Raw genomic sequence first — 16,758 nt, forward strand, 5'->3', positions numbered from 1 at the left:
AAACAATGGAAACTATTCCCACCTCAACCTACCCTGCTCTGACTATCACTACTTTGCAGACACAGGGAATCGGCCATTTCAGCTTGATATGCATTTCCTCTGTATCAGGAGATAAAAGAAATTTTATTTCCAAGAGTCTCAATTTCACATGTAAAATTAATGCCTATATTATATTACTTAGAGTCTGGAGAGCTTTAAGATTATGTGTACTTTCTGAATCTCTCTGCATTCTTTCAAAATTGTACCTTAAGGGGTCAATTTTTATCTCAATATATTTTGAAAACAAGAATGTTAAATGAAATTGGAAAACTGGATAAATTTGCAATCTTCTGTGAAGCTTTTTCTTCCAGAGAATTTAATCAGTTTTTATAACAATCAAGCAGCAATTCCAAAGGCTAAATTTTTTTAAGTTTCTACCAAGCCAAGACATGCTAAAGAGGTTACTTATTTAGCTATGTCCATAAAGGAACTCAAGGTAACAAGAGCAAAAGAGAGAAAAGTTAGATGATTTAACAAGGGCACTTGATTGAAAGCAGTCACCAATCCCAGCTAAAGGTTATGTTTGTGAGACAAACAGAGAGAATAAAATTGTATTTCTCCAACACAAATCTTCCACAAACCTACCTATACATGAACCTCTTGCCCCAATATCTACAATACTCCTGCAACATACTGATGTTGAACTCTCTGTGAAATGCTCCCTACACTTACTGCCCCCCAACTCTGGCTTTCTTCTCATGCATATATAAATCTTAATAATCTCTTAAGGCCTAACCCAGTCACACACTCAATTTCAGAGGGCCTGTAGCCCTTGTTGACTTCTCCCCACCAATAAACCCAAAAGACCTCTATAGCTCTCATTGCCAGGCCAGTAACACCTTTTCGATCCTCTAGTCTGTCACCCATGTCTGACCTATCCAATGAACCTCGATGTTCTTGGAAGGTTGAAAATGTGATAATATAATTTTCTTATTCCCAAAAGAGCCCAGCCCCTTGTTGGTACTCAATAAACCGCTTGTTGAATTGAAGCATCTCTGAAAGCTTCCAGAGCATAAAAATTAAATTTCTTGACTCTGCCAAGAAAGTATCTTGCAATGTTCCATGGAGAAGAATTCACCAGAAGAAATGACCCCAGTTTAAGTTGTTGACTATGGGTACCAGCTTTATATAGTAGCTAACTTGAAGAGATACCGTAGATGCCAATTAGAACTTTTGTTTAGGGCTTTTGAACTCTGATTTCCAATGTTTTTCATTACTAGAGGTAAAGGAAAACTGAATTTCTCTGTTCCTGAAGCCCTCTATTTCAGAGATTATGTTGCAAATAAAATAGTAAGTTGATGAGTAAAGGGAAATGAATCAGAAACAGATGGATGATATTTCTCTCAAATCAGACATGATTTAAAAGTTGAAGATAAAGGTGATTGGCAAAAAAACATGATCCTGAGTATAATACTTTCCAGAAACTTGTGCAAGATATCTTGATAGTACAAAATTATTTAGATTCATCCATCCCTGACAAAGAGTGCATAAATACAACCTGTGATATCTTTCTTCTTTATTAGCCTTCAAGATATGTTACTCTTTGAGTAAACGCACATCCCTCCCTTCTAACCTAATCTCTCCAATTCTTTCCCAATTGTACATTTCTTGTGCTTAGCATCATGACATCTTGGTAAGCAGTTTTACAGAGCAAAGAAATAAAAGTTTAAAAAGCCAGAGATTTATTTTTCTTGCTTTACAAGATTATTTCAATTGGAGCTATGCACAAAAAACCATGCATGAAGATTAAATCAATACGCCTAACCTTATTCTGACTCCAGGTTTCAGGTAAAAAAACTTATTTGTTCTCTAACTTTTTTTTAAATATCAAATAAGAGTAGAAACAAGTAGTTATGTTCATAAAAATTATGTTAAGAATTATTCTCATTTTGGTGAAAGGTGTAAACACGTTAATGAAACAAAAAAAATAATGCTATCCCTGTAATGATGGTAATGATTACATGGGACATCAAAGACCAGGTTTCATACCCAAATTCCTCTATATACTACTAGCTGTGTAATCCTAGCCTACTCAGTTAAATTCTGAGTCCCAGTTTCTTCATCTTTAAAATGCTGTTATGAAGATTAAATAAAATAATGTATGTGAGGCTCCTAATAAAGAATCATTGATAAATGTTAGTCTCAGTGAGAGATTGCCTGCAGTCATATGTCACGATTGTTATGATTTACCCAAGAAGGGGCTTATTTTTTATCACATAACAAGAAGCCTGGAGGCACAAAGTCCAGGGCTGGTACAGTGCTTAAGGAAGTCACCTAAGACCAGGGATCCTTGTGAATCTCTAGTCTACCCGCTTTAGCAAGTGACTTCATCCTTACAGTCACAAGATGGTTGCTCTGCCTCCAGACATCGGTTTTGATTCATGTTAGCATATATCTTTCTCCATCCATTTACTTTTAATCTTCCTGTGTCTTAATATTTAATGTGGGTTTCTTGTAGACAATATATAGTTGTGCCACTTCTTTTTAGGATTAGGATTGCCAAATCATATAATAATTCTATTTTTAGTTTTTTGAGGAACTTCCATACTGTTTCCCATAGTGGCTGCACCAATTTGCATTCTCACCAACTGTGTAAAAGGCGGCCAATTTCTCCATATCCTCGCCAACACGGTTTTTTTTTTTAATTTATTCTCTCTTTTTTGTGTGTCTGTGTGTGAGGAAGGTTGGCCCTGGACTAACATCTGTGCCCATCTTCCTCTATTTTATATGTGGGATGCCTGCCACAGTATAGCTTGATGAGCGGTACATAGGTCCACGCCTAGGGTCCGAACCCACGCACCCAGGGCCACATAAGTGGAGCACGTGAACTTAACCACTATGTCACCGGGCTGGCCCTGCGAACACTTATTTTTTGGTTTTTTGATAATAGTCCTTCGAACAGACATGAAGAAATATTTCATTGTGGTTTTGATTTGCATTTCCCTGATGAATAGTGATGTTGAGCATCTTTTCATATACCTGTTGGCCACTTGTATGTCTTCTATGGAAAAATGTCTATTCAATTCCTTTGCCCATTTTTAAATCAGGTTATTTCTGGGGATTTTGGGGGGAGGGTTTGGGTTTGGGGGTGTTGGCATTTTTTTGCTATTGAGTTGTAGGAGTTCCTTGTATACTTTGGATATTAACCCCTTATCAGATACATGGTTTGCAAATATTTTCTCCCATTCCCTAGGTTGCCTTTTCACTTTGTTGATTCTTTCCTTTGCTGTGCAAAAAATTTTAGTTTGAGGTAGTCCCGTTTTATTTTTGCTTTTATTACTTGTATTTTTGATGTCATTTCCAAGCAATCATTGCCAAGACCAATGTCATGAAGCTTGTCCCATACGTTTTCTTCTAGGAGCTTTATAATTTCAGATCTTTAAATCTTTAATCCATACTGCGTTGATTTTTGTGTATGGTGTTATATAAGGGTCCAGTTTTGTTCTTTTAGATGTGGATATCCAGTTTTCCCTGCACCATTTCTTGAAGAGACTATCCTTTCTACTTTGTATATTCTTGACATCTTTATAGAAGATCAATTGACCATATATGAATGGATTAATTTCTGGGCTCTCTATTGTGCTTCATTGGTCTATATGTCTGTCTTTATGCCAGTCCCATACTGTTTTAGTTACTGTAGCTTTGTAATGTGTTTTGAAATCAGGAAGTGTGATGCCCCCAGCTGTGTTCTTCTTTCTCAAGATTGCTCTGGCTATTTAAGGTCCTTTGTGTTCCATACGAATTTTAGGATTGTTTTTCCTGTTTTTGTAAAAAATGCCATTGTGACTTTGATAGGGATTACATTGAATCTGCAGATCGCTTTGTGTAGTGTGGACATTTTAACAATGTTAAGTCTTCCAATTTATGAACACAGGATGCCTTCCATTTATTTGTGTCTTTAATTTCATTCAGCAATGTTTTGTAGTTTTCAGTGTACACATCTTTTACCTCCTTGTTTATGTTTATTTCTGAGTAATTTTTTTGATGTTATTGTAAACAGATTGTTTCCTTAATTTCCTTTTTGGATAGTTCATTGCTGGTGTATAGAAATGCAACTGAATTTTGTATGTTGATTTTGTACCCTGAAACTTTACTGAATTTGCTTATTTGTCAACAGTTTTTATCTGGAGACTTTAGTGTTTTCTACGTATAAGATCATATTATCTGCAAACAAGTAATTGTACTTCTTCCTTTTTGATTTGGATGACTTTTATAACTTTTTCTTGCCTAGTTGCTCTGGCTAGGACTTCCAGTACTATATTGACTAGAACTTGTGAGAGAGGGCATCCTTGTCTTCTTTCTGATTTTAGAGGAAAAGTTTTCAGTTTTTCACTGTTGAGTATGATGTTAGCTGTGGGCTTTCCATATGTGACTTTTATAATGTTAAGGTAAATTTCTTTTATAACTAGATTGCTGGGAGTTTTTATCATGAAAAGGTGTTGAATTTTCTCAAACAATTTTTCTGCATCTATTGAGATGATCATGAGATTTTTATCCTTCATTCTATTAATGTGGTATATGAAATTAATTGATTTTCATATGTTGCATCATCCTTTCATTCCAAGGATTAATCCAACTTTATCATAGTGTATGATCCTTTCAATGTGCTGTTGAATTCTGTTTTCTAGTATTTTGTTGAGCTTTTTGTATTCATACTCATCAGGGATATTGGCCTATAGTTTTCTTTCCTTGTAGTATCTTTATCTGGCTTTGGAATCAGGATGATGCTGGCCTTGCAAAATAAGTTTGGAAGTATACTCTCTTCTTTAATTTTTTGGAAGACTTTAAGAAGAATTAAAGTTAATTCTTTAAATGTTTAGTAGAACTCACCAGTGAAGCGATCCTGTCCTGGTCTTTTCTTTGTTGGGAGATTTCTGATTAATGATTCATTCTCCTTATTTGTTATTAGTCTGTTCAGGTTTTCTATTTCTTCTCAATTCAGTCTTGGTAGATTGCATGTTTCTAGGAATTTATTCATTTCTTCTAGGTTGTCCAATTTATTGGTATATAATTGTGCAAAATAGTTTCTGATAATCCTTTTTATGTGACAATTGTAATGTCTCCTCTTTCATTTATGACCTGATTTATGTGAGTCTTCTTTCTTTTTTTCTTAGTATAGCTTAGGGTTTGTCAATTTTGTTTATCTTTTCAAAAAAATCAACTCTATTATATTGATTTTTTCTATTTTTTTAATCCTCTATTTCATTTATTTCTATTCTAATCTTTATTATTTTCTCCCTTCTGATTACTTTGGGCTGAGTTTGTTCTTTTTCAAGTTCCTTGGATGTAAAGTTTATTCAAGATATTTCTTCTTTTTAATGTAGGCATTTATCACTATAAACTTCTCTCAGTACTGCTTTTGCTGCATCTCATAAGTTTTGGTATGTTGTGTTTTCATTTTCATTTATCTTGAGATATATTCTAATTTCCTTTTTGATTTCTTCTTTGATCCAATGGACATTCAAGAATGTGTTGTTTAATTTCCACATATTTGTGAATTTTCCAGTTTTCCTTTTTTTTTTTACTGATTTCTAGTTTCATTCCAGTATGGTCAGAAAAGATACTTGGTATAATTTCAACCTTCTTGAATTTGTTAAGACTTGTTTTGTCACCTAACATGTGATCTATCCTGGATATGTTCTATGTGCACTTGAAAAGAACGTATATTCTGCTGTTGGTTGGAATGTTCTGTATGTATATATGTCCATTTGGTTTAGGTATTGTTTAAGCCCACTGTTTTCTTATTGATTTTCTTCCTGAATGTTCTACTCACCATTGAAAGTGCGATATTTAAGTCTCCTACTATTATTATATTGCTGTCATTTCTCCCTTCAGATCTGTCAATGTTTGTTTTATATATTTAGGTGATCTGTTGTTGGGTGCAAATATGTTTATAATTGTCACAGCTTCCTGATGAATTGACCCTTTTATCAATTATATAATGACATTTTCTGTGACAGTTTTTAACTTGAAATCTATCTTGTTTAATATAAGTATAAGCCACCCTTGCTTTCTTTTGGTTACCATTGCATGGAATATCTTTTTCCATCTTTTCACTGTCAGCCTATGTGTATCCTTAAATCTAAAGTGAGTCTCTTATAGACAGTATGTAATTAGATCTTGTATTTTATCCACCAGCCACTCTATTGTCTTTTGATTGAGTAGTGTTTGTGTCCTCCCTCCCACCCCACCCCCCAAAAATTCATATGTTACAATCCTAACACCCAAAGGTATTAGTAGGTGGGGCCTTGGGAAGTAATTAGGTCATAAGATGAAATTAGTACTGTTATGAAAGAGATCCCACAGAGCTCTTAGCCCCTTCCACATGTGATGATACAATGAGAAGTGTGAGATCCAGAAAAGAGCCTTTGCCTGGACATGCTGGCACCCTAAGTTTGGACTTCGAGCTTCCAGAACTGTGAGGAATAACTTTCTGTTTTTTATATGCTATCCAGTCTGTGATATTTTGTTATAGCAGCCCAAAAGGACTAAGACAACTTCTTTAAGATGATTATTTTGAATTCTTTGTCAGGAAATTCATATATCTCCATTTATTTAGGGTCAGTTACTGGAAATTTATTTTATTCCTTTGATCGTTTCCTGTTTTCCTGATTCTTCATGTTTCTCATAGCTTTTCGTTGGTGTCTGCACATATGAAGAATCAGCCACCTCTCCCAGACTTTATGGAATGCCTTTGACTAGGAAAGACTTTCACCAATCAACCTGGCTAGATTCCAGGCCTTTGTACCTAGCTGCCCCAGGTGTCCAGTCTTTTTTTTTTTTTTTTTTTTTAGGATCCTGTGGTCAATCTCTTTCTCCTTCTGGTGTCTGACTATGCTGGTTCCTTTGGCATTTGGTGTGAGGTGAGACAGAAACTGACCTCTCAGGGAGGCACTGAATTGAGCCAGAAACACCAGATATATTAGACACATGAAACATCAGAGATGTTGGAGACATAAAACACTGGAGATGTTGGAAACATGTTCCACTCTTCTCCCTCCCTCCTGGGGGAGAGGCCTCAGTTCTGTGCCTTTTCTCAATCTCCCAGAGCCAGCCAGGTGCAGGCAGCCACCTGCCCCTCTTCTTTTGTTCTTAGCTGCCCTAAGAGTCCGGACTATGGGAGTTCCTTCAGCTGTCCAAGTGAGGCAAGACAGGAACCAGCCCTTCAGGAAGTGCGGTGAAAGACCAGGACAGTGGAGACACATTGCCCTCCTCTCCCTCCCTACTGGGGGAGAAGACTCAGTTCTGACTTTTCCCGATCTTGCAGATCTGTGCTGGCTTCAGGAAGCTTCCCTCCCCTTTTCCTTTGTTCCTACCTGTCCAAGGCATCCAGATAACGCTGATTCCTTCAGTACTTGGTACAAGGCAAGGGAGAAACCAGTCCCTTGGGGGGCACAGCAAAAAGCAGGGAGGCCAGGCACATGCTCCACTCTCCTCCACACACAACTGTAGAAGTCGCAGGCTGAGCCGATCTCTCTCGGTGCTGAGCTGTGCCCGTTTAGGGAGGGGGCTGATGCAGATGAAGTGAAATTGCTCTTCTTACCCATTTCAATGCAGCTGTTTTCTGTTCTGTGTTTGTCTGCAACTTCTTGACTGGATTCTGGACTTCTCATAAAGACAGGCTGGGACTTCCTATTCTGTCATCTTTCTGACCGTCACCCAGAAAACTCAGATGAAATTAATTTTAGTATTACATTTTATTTAACCCAATATATTGGGTTATATCAACTTATAATCAATGTGGAAAAAGTATTAATTAGATATTTTATATTCTTTTTCCATACTAAGTCTTCGGAATCCAGAGAGTATTCAGCACATACAGCGCGTCTCGGTGTGGAACAGCCACGTTTCAATGCTCAACAGCCACGTGCGGCTGCTGATTAGACTCACCTTACAGACAGGGCCGCTCCAGATCTTCTCCCTGCCCACTCCCTCCACCACCTCAGTTCTGCTCTCAGGGGAATTCCCTTTGTCTGTTGCCCCCCAGGGCTATGAGTGAGGTGCACATCGCGGAGAGCGTCTTACCTGCGGCCGCACGGTTCATAACTCACCTGTACATGGTGTATGTTTGGAGGGTCCAGTGATAACCTCAGAGGTTGAACAATCACAGACCGTTGCTTGCTAAGTTTGTATATCTTTGGCAATAGAATTCCCTCAAAAAATAAGTTCAATTCCTTCTGTTCATTTCCTTGTAGAAGAATTACAATCAAAGCTCTTGTGCAGACATTCTCTTAGGATGTCTTAGGAGACATCTAAGCTTAGGAGAGACTTGGGGCCCCAATATGATCTCTTGCTAAGGGTACAACTTTGCTTGCATTGGCTTTGGTGACAGATACTAAATCAGTTGGCACTTTTATTCTCACAAAGCTCTCAGTCATTATAGATTGTAGGCTGAAGTCAAGAGTATGTCCTTTATTAAAAGCGTACTTCCTTCTACCCTTGCTTGTAGTAAGGTAGTCAACCATCTGGTTTGCTCAGGACTGAGAGTGTTCTCAGGATGTAGAACTTTTGGTTTTAAGGCTAGAGTAGTCCTAGGCAAACAGGGATGAGTTTGCCACACTAGTTTAAAATGGCCAGATCTAGACTTGGATTTTCTCTCTCGGGATTTTGCCTTACAAAGTTCCAGCTTCTCTGCATATTAGGATCTGTCATTTGTAGCAATCCACTTCCATATTTTAGATGCTTTATTAGTTATGTGTTGTACTTGGCTGTGTACATCAGAAACCTGACTACAGAAGTTTAACTAAATAGAGCAATATTTTTTCTAAGTGACTAGAACTATGAAAGTAGGTAACCCAGGTCTGTCATGGTAACTCCATAAAAGCATAAAGGAGTCAGGTTCCATCTAACTTTCTTCTACTCTACTTGAGCATGTAGCTTTTGTCCTTATGGTCCCAAAATGGCTGGTCCATCTTCAGGAACTGTGCATGCATTTTAGGCAGGAAGAAGGTTGAGGATAAAGTACAAAAAAAGGAATATGCCAACTGCAGCTGTGCTTAATATTAACAAAAAGTGGCTTTCTCAGAAGGCCCATCCAGGAAAATTCCACTTATATCTCATTGTCTAGGTCATATAGCTACCTCAAGCTGCAAGGGAGTCTGGGAGATGAGAATTTTTCATAGTTTCATTGATGCCTCAAAAGAATAAGGCTTCTGTTAGTAAAGGAGAAAGAAGGGAGGGATATTGACTAGGTAACTGATTTATAACTGAATGCTCTATAATATAGATAAAATTTATTTTATTGACTTTGAAAGAAGAAAATATATAAACTTTTCAAAGATAAAGTAAACATAATTTTTCTCAAATGAATTTGCTCAGTGATTCAATTAAGTTTATGGCTTATATGGTAAAACTTCAAAGAAATATGGATGACCCTACAGGAATTATACTATGAATTTTGGCAACTCTAGTCTCTGTTCCGTTTTGTTAGTTCTTCACTGTCTGAATGTTTAGGTTTGCTCTAAAAGCCAAAGTCATAAACTCTGTCACCAAAGAGGTAACATAAATTAGTGAAAAATATTGGTATAATACATATATTTTGATTGTGTATTAAAGATTGCTGAATATTCCTCACATCTAGAGAGAAATGTACTTTCTTCCATTTCTCTTGAAGTACATTGACCTGTGGGTCTATTTTTCATTTTCCCACTTTTAAGACATAGTACAGAGAACTAGTTCCCTACTGTGAGAAAACTAACAGTGTGGCACAATGGTAAACAGCCCCTGGCATTGGCCTGGGAGTGGAGAGCCAATTGCGAGTGCTTGTGTCCATGGCAAATACGACAGGGCCCACCCTACATAAAGGACGGCGTTTATTACCGTGCAAAAGGTCAGACCCAGTGTTGCCAGATTATGTTTAGGATCCAAATATTTTATATGAAATTTTCTGAGTTTTAACTGTTGGCTCAAAAAAACTTAAGAACAACGTACAAAGTAGACATACCAGGTCTGTAAGTCAGATTTGGGTTGTAGACCATCAGTTGGATACTTTTACTCTAGTGAAAAAACAAAAAAAATTCCAAAATGCGGGGTCATTATAAAGCTCAGAAATTGCCTTTTAGTAGAAGACTCTGATCCCTATACAATCCTTTTCTACGATTTTCCCAGCATCGTGCAGGCGGAACAATTATATTCCATTACATATGGTAAGAGCTCACCAAGCATTTGTTGTGTGAATGAACCAAAGTCCAACCTTTTTATGTTGATATTTCTCCTGCTATACAAGATAAAAGATGAAATGTCCAAAATACCACTTAAAGTTTGCACCATTAACTTGAACAATTAATTTGAACTGACTCATGTCAGTTTTGAGTGAAATAAGCAACATCATTTCTTATGGTTTTTTCCCTCACAACAACAAGCATATATTAGATGTTCAATAAATATCTACTAAACTAGACTTAATTTCTAATCTTTTCCACTTTCTTTTGACAATAACTAGCAAAGCCAATTTTATCCTAATGTACTCTAAAGGGTACACAGCTTGTTCTTGAAAATAAAAGGACAACATAATGAATTCATAAGACTGGAAATCTACAAACCAGGGGAGCAGAGCTAATTCTGATCAAAGAGGCAGAGTACAAGTTCTGAGTTGAGAAAGAATAAAACATTCTTATTCTAGATAAATGCTAATTTTTCCTTAACTATGAGGCATGTTGAAGAGAGAAGATAATGAGCCCATCTGGTTTAATGTTCAAAGTGATTGCGTTAAATAAAGGCACCAGGGTAATCTGTGACTGCAAAACTCATTTTGGTACCTATTTGACAGCATTCAATGGCGACCTATTTTGAGCAATTTGAACAAGGGAATTAAGGTTTTACACAGGAGAAAATGACAGCAATTCCAGTTACATAAATGTAACTAATTCAATAAAACACAATTGTTCCCCTAGAATTCATTAGCACGTCAGCTAGATGAGATAAGTCCACACACAGACCGTTCCTGTTAGTAACATCCCTAAGAATACAACAGACGGCATCATTCTGGATAATGCAGAAGGCTTGACTCGTTAAAAAGAGCAAATGTAGCTGCAAAATATTAAGGTGCAACTAAGCAAAACCCAAACCCTGAAATTTTAGGGAAAATGTTTTTTTATTTATTAAGTACACTCCACCAATCCTTGTATGTATGTCTGAAACATTCCACAGACGTGTCGACCCACATTAAGCAGGAATTTGGTTCTTCTTGTGCATACTTTCTACTTCTCTTCTCTGTGGGGAATGTGTAACTATTTTTGTCTTAAATATGTATATTTACATTTATATTGAAGTTTGTCTTAAATATTTTGCTTTGACTTTGTATTGGGACTAACACTCTTGAGAAGATGCATTAGAAAATTTACTTGCCTCCCTAACTCATTCTACGAAGCTGACATTACCCTGATACCAAAACCAGACAAGGACAACACAAAAAAAGAAAATTACAGGCCAATATCACTGATGAACATCGATGCAAAAATCCTCAACAAAATACTAGCAAATCGCATACAACAATACGTTAAAAAGATTATACACCATGATCAAGTGGGATTTATTCCAGGTATGCAGGGATGGTTTAACATTCACAAATCAATCAATTAATCAATTAATACACCACATTAATAAAATGAAGAACAAAAATCACATGATCATCTCCATAGATGCAGAGAAAGCATTTGACAAGATCCAGCATCCATTTATGATAAAAACTCTGAATAAAATAGGGATAGAAGGAAAGTACCTCAACGTAATAAAGACCATATATGAGAAACCCACAGCTAATATCATCCTCAATGGTGAAAAACTGAAAGCTATCCCTCTAAGAACAGGAACCAGACAAGGATGCCCACTGTCACCATTCCTATTTAACATAGTACTGGAAGTCCTAGCCAGAGCAATCAGGCAAGAGAAAGAAATAAAAGGGATCCAAATTGGAAAGGAAGAAGTGAAACTGTCACTATTTGCAGATGACATGATTTTATATATAGAAAACCCTAAAGAATCCACCAGAAAACTTTTAGAAGTAATAAACGAATATGGTCAAGTTGCAGGATACAAAATCAACATACAAAAATCAGTTGCATTTCTGTACACTAACAACGAAGTAGCAGAAAGAGAAGTTAAGAATACCATCCCATTTACAATTGCAACAAAAAGAATAAAATACCTAGGAATAAACTTAACCAAAGAGGTGAAAGATCTGTACACCGAAAACTATAAAACATTTCTGAAAGAAATTGAAGAAGACACAAAGAAATGGAAAGATATTCCGTGCTCTTGGATTGGAAGAATTAACATAGTTAAGATGTCCATACTTCCTAAAGCAACCTATAGATTCAATGCAATCCCTATCAAAGTTCTAACAACATTTTTCACAGAAATAGAACAAAGAATCCTAAAATTTATATGGAACAACAAAAGACCCCGAATAGATAAAGGAATCCTGGGAAAAAAGAACAAAGCTGGAGGTATCACACTCCCTGATTTCAAAATATACTACAAAGCTATAGTAACCAAAACAGCATGGTACTGGCACAAAAACAGACACACAGATCAATGGAATAGAATCGAAAGCCCAGAAATAAACCCACACATCTATGGACAGCTAATCTTTGACAAAAGAGCCAAGAACATACAATGGGGAAAAGAAAGTCTCTTCAACAAATGGTGTTGGGAAAACTGGATAGCCACATGCAAAAAAATGAAAGTAGATGCTTACCTTACACCATACACAAAAATTAACTCCAAATGGATTAAAGACTTGAATGTAAGACCTGAAACTGTGAAACTTCTAGAAGAAAACATAGGCAGTACGCTCTTCGACATCGGTCTTAGCAACATCTTTTCAAACACCACATCTGACCGGGCAAGAGAAACAATAGAAAAAATAAACAAATGGGACTACATCAAACTAAAAAGCTTCTGCACAGCAAAGGAAACCATCAACAAAACGAAAAGACAACCTAACAATTGGGAGAAGATATTTGCAAACCATACATCTGATAAGGGCTTAACCTCCAAAATATATAAAGAACTCATGCATCTCAACAACAAAAAAACTACCAACCCAATTAAAAAATGGGCAAAAGACCTGAACAGACATTTCTCCAAAGAAGATATACAGATGGCCAACAGACACATGAAAAGATGTTCAAAATCACTAACTATCAGGGAAATGCAAATCAAAACTACAATGAGATATCACCTCACGCCCGTCAGAATGGCTATAATTAACAAGACAGGAAACAACATGTGTTGGAGAGGATGTGGAGAGAAGGGAACTCTCATACACTGCTGGTGGGAGTGCAAACTGGTGCAGCCACTATGGAAAACAGTATGGAGATTCCTCAAAAAAGCAAGAATAGAACTACCATATGATCCAGCTATTCCACTGTTGGGTATTTATCCAAAGAACTTGAAAACACCAATTTGCAAAGGTACATGCACCCCTGTGTTCATCGCAGCGTTATTCACAATACCCAAGACTTGGAAGCAACCTAAGTGCCCATCAAGGGACGAATGGATAAAGAAGATGTGGTATATATACACAATGGAATACTACTCAGCCATAAGAAACGATGAAATCCAGCCATTTCTGACAACATGGATGGACATTGAGGGTATAATGCAAAGTGAAATAAGTCAGAGGCAGAAGGTCAAATACTGTATGATTTCCTTCATTAGGTGGTAGATAGTAACAACAATAAACAAACACATAGGGACAGAGATTGGGTTGGTGGTTACCAGAGGGGAAGGGGGGAGGGAGGAGGGTGAAAGGGATAATTTGGTACATGTGTGTGGTGATGGGTTGTAATTAGTATTTTGGTGGTGAACATGATGTAATCTATGCAGAAATAGAAGTACAATGATGTACACCTGAAATTTTTACAATGTTATAAACCAATAAAAAAAAATAAAATAAAAAAGAAAAAAAAAAGAAAATTTACTTGCTTCCTAAACTGGGTGTGCCAGTGAAGGTTTTTCTGGATGAGATTAACATCTGAATCTGTAGACTGAGTAAAGAGAGGGCCCTCTCTAATGTGGTTGAGCCTCATCCAATCAATTGAAGCCCTGAATAGAACAAACTGAGTAAGAGGAATGTTTGCCTGCCTAACTGATGGAGCTGGGACATCAGTCTTCTCCTGCCCTCGAAATGGAAACACAGTTTGGTATTTGGCTGTCCTGGATCTCAGGTCTTTGGGTTTGGACTGGAACTACACTTCCACCTCTCTTGGATCTCCAGCTTACTCACTGCAGATCTTAGAACTTCTCAGTCTCCATAATCCTGTGAGCCAACAGGAGATAGAGAGAGAGAGAGATAGACAGATAGATAGAAAATCTCTTATTGAATCTGTTTCTCTGGAGATCCCTAACTAATACAACCAGTCACATAGAAGGAAAAAAATCAAGCTGGCCTGACATCTCCATGATATTCAGTCCTAAAAAACAATGGAGTGAGTTTCTAAAGGAAAGAAACCCAATGTCTACAGACTATTGAGGAAACGTAACCCAGGAAGTTCATATGCTGCCAAATTATACTTCAAAAATAAAAGTAATTAAGTTCACATGTGCAAGATCTCAGGAACACAATATCTATGCACCTTTTTTGGACGGAAAATCTACTTGACAGTGAAATCTAACCAACCAAGAGATGAATCAAAATAAAGATACTCTTAACTAGATAAGTTGTGGTGAAACAATTGACAGCAAGATTTGTAGTTACAGAACAGCATTGAAATGTCATATACTTGAAAAAATGAAAATGATAACTTACCTAAAAAATCAGCAGGAGGAAGGAAGAAATAGGGGGTAAACATAAGAGTACAACTATTATCATTTATCATAAGAGGGCAATAATAGATAATATAAAATAAAACATATCATGGAAAAAATGTTTCCAAAGACTTAATTTTTTTCATAACCTTTCATTGTTAATGTTAGAAGGATTCTTTACAAAATAATTTCTCTTTTGGTGGAGAAACACTCACTTAAATTTAGTAATTCCTTCAGTTTCATCCATTTCTTTTTCTTCCTTTAAAATTATGTGAACTTAAATTTTAAACTTTAATATAAAAAGTAGTGGATGTGATCTTATTAGTAGAAATTATTTCTAACTTCTATATCCAAATGTACATAGGAAAACTGTTAGAAAATATTTTTTTGTATTTCTTTCTGAAGGAAAGAAAGTGTTCCCTAAGAACACTATATCCCACCAAAAGGCTTTCCACATTAAAAAAGCCACAAACGTTCTCAAGCATAAAAGAACCCAGGAGATATAACAAACTTGAGACTTTTCTGGGGAAGAAAAAATTATGCTTTCATTTGCACCAGTAAAATCAAACCTATAAATAAATGAATGAAAAATACGTAAAGTTAGAATCATTTTTATTTTTTAGAAGTGAGAGCCAAAACCATCTTCACCCACACATCATCCTATCTACATTTACACGACTTTATGATTGCACTGTCATCATCAATATAACCTTACTATTCCAGGAATCTCTTGCCCAGGAAGACAAAAGTTGCAAATAACTTTTTTGTTCATAGCAAGAACTTCATGAAAGACCCATAAACTCTTCAATAGAAATCATAAATGAGACACTTGTGGACGTGAGGAGTCAAGATGGCGGCGTAGGCAGACTCTGAACTCACCTCCTCCCGTGGACACAGCCAATTTACAACTACTCGTGGAAAAATTACCCCTGAGACAGAACTGAAATACTGGATAAGAGGAACTCCTGCAACAACGGACAATCCTAACTGAGGTGGAAGAGGCAGGGACTCCCTTCTGGAGAGGAAAAACGCCGCCTTCACAAGTCGCCAGCTTCACGGCCGCCGGGAGCAGCTCACAGGTACGCAGCCTCCCTGGAGGCGCGGGGCCCTGAGCCGGGGAGCGCCCCCGCTGTGGGCATTTTGTGGACCCAGCACAATTGAGACCAGCGGCATAATATCTGACTGTGCTGCTACTAAAGTATTGGGGAGCACCCCCAGAAAACCCGGTTCACAAAGAAACTAAAACTGGCTCTTAAAGGGCCCACGCACAAACTCACCCGTTCCAGAAAGCATCCTAAAATCACCAGAAAGAAAGGTGCACAGTGCTTCGGTGACAAGAGACTCACCTAATAGGCCCTGAGTGCATCTCGGTGAGGGGTGAGACCTCTCCAGGGACTGGGACATTGGCGGCGGCCATTGTTGTGGCCTGGTGTGAGCGTGCTGACACAGACGCCATTGGAGTTCTCCCTGAGACCTGCTAGCCCAGGGTCTGCTCCACCCGCTAGAGCACCGGTTTAATCCAGCTCAGCCAGGGCAGGCAGCCCACCCTAGAGACTGGCCCCACCCAACAACAAGCCCTCAGGCAACGTGTGGGCCTGCATAGATTGGTGACTGGATTCTCTGCAGCCTGGCAACTGAGCTGACTTGAGCGGGGCAGGGTGTGCACAAGGAGCGGGTGGAGAGTCTGGGGTGGTGGCGGAGTGTGTGGGGCTCCTGCCGTGGAGAGACTGGGTCCGCTTGGGGAGAGCGGGGCGCTCACACGGGGCAGGACTGTGTTGACTGTGTGTGTGGACCTGTGGGCAACAGGGCTTGTCAGCTGCAGAAGACTTGTGCTTCTCAAAGACCCACATAGGAGGTTTGCCCCACCTTCCAAAGCCTGAAACAATTGGGTGCTCCTGTGCCTTAGGGCAGCCCCACCCAGCTGCAATCCTCAGAGAGCTGACAAGAGACCTAATAGGCTAGAGGTTT

The 16,758-nt window shown here is 37.9% G+C and overlaps 1 protein-coding gene across 9 annotated transcripts in view; it reads right to left on the reverse strand.

The window, feature by feature from the left end:
* Positions 1-16,218, reverse strand: part of LOC147918094 (uncharacterized) — a 66,871-nt gene extending 50,653 nt beyond the window's left edge. For 8 of the 9 annotated variants that reach the window (XR_015556383.1, XR_015556384.1, XR_015556382.1 and 5 more), the window contains exon 1: positions 16,137-16,218. The gene's annotated coding sequence lies outside the window, so the exon portion shown is untranslated. The remainder of the gene's footprint in view (positions 1-16,136) is intronic. The other variant, XM_087449061.1, reaches the window with a different exon arrangement.
* Positions 16,219-16,758: the final 540 nt, after the last annotated feature.

This window comes from Ceratotherium simum, chromosome 2, assembly GCF_057802395.1.
Source record: "Ceratotherium simum simum isolate JZ-2026a chromosome 2, ASM5780239v1, whole genome shotgun sequence".
NCBI lineage: Eukaryota > Metazoa > Chordata > Mammalia > Perissodactyla > Rhinocerotidae > Ceratotherium > Ceratotherium simum.